Source organism: Sinocyclocheilus rhinocerous, unplaced genomic scaffold (assembly GCF_001515625.1).
Source record: "Sinocyclocheilus rhinocerous isolate Xijiao unplaced genomic scaffold, SAMN03320098_v1.1 C36125018, whole genome shotgun sequence".
In the NCBI taxonomy this organism is placed as follows: domain Eukaryota; kingdom Metazoa; phylum Chordata; class Actinopteri; order Cypriniformes; family Cyprinidae; genus Sinocyclocheilus; species Sinocyclocheilus rhinocerous.
In genome coordinates, this window is record NW_015773740.1 from 1 (window position 1) to 840 (window position 840).

An 840-nucleotide genomic window follows, 5' to 3' on the forward strand; every position below is an offset into this window, starting at 1 on the left:
AGGAACCGCAGACGCTCTGGGACTCAGCAGAGCCATTCTGTGCAATGGTCAGATCAGTTCCACTATTTAATCACTAATCCAATACAACACTTGTTTCTGCACATATTAAACAACTACAGTACTCATAAATACATCACTATGTAAATTATGAATTATTTTTTCACCTTGCACTAATGAGAACAAGTTCTGTTGCATGACATAATCTTTGCTTGGAAACGCCATCATTGATGTGTGGATATAATGTGTGCCATGAGAAATCAAGCATGTGTGTGTTTGTGTGTTGTAGATGGTCTGGTGAAGAGGCTGGAGGAGCTGGAGAAAACCGCTGAACTTTATAAAGGTGATTCATTCGTACTGTTACTGCATTAAACCAGTGCCTGAGAGAGTTTACTCTGGAAATAATCTGTGTTTGTGTGTGTGTTTAGGACTGATGGAGCACACGAAGAGACTGTTAAGAGCTTTCTATGAGCTCTCGCAGACTCACAGAGGTACAGTAGATTTGTTCATCTTTATTCATCATATGATTCGTTATAGGTTGCTATAAGGAGTTTCTCCTGCTGAAAGTTCGTTTTATTGACCAAAAACTGGTTTGTTTTCAGAATAGACTGGTAAAACATCCCCTTTAAGATGAGATTCTCAAAATGTGTGTCTAGTTACACACACTAACAACATCAGGCCGTGTAGTGGAAGTAATGCTAAGTCTGACCAACAAAACACTCCATAAAATCATCAGATGTGTGATAAAATGTTTGTTTTTCTCTCTCAGCGTTTGGTGACGTGTTTTCCGTCATCGGTGTCCGTGAGCCGCAGGCCGCCGCCAGCGAAGCCTTCGTGAAGTTT

At 40.6% G+C, this 840-nt stretch overlaps 1 long non-coding RNA gene across 1 annotated transcript; it reads left to right on the forward strand.

Moving 5' to 3' along the window:
• LOC107735536 (uncharacterized) lies at window positions 1-840 on the forward strand. Its single transcript, XR_001639436.1, has 4 exons — window positions 1-47; window positions 287-340; window positions 426-488; window positions 767-840. It is a non-coding gene; the product is annotated as an uncharacterized LOC107735536 (long non-coding RNA).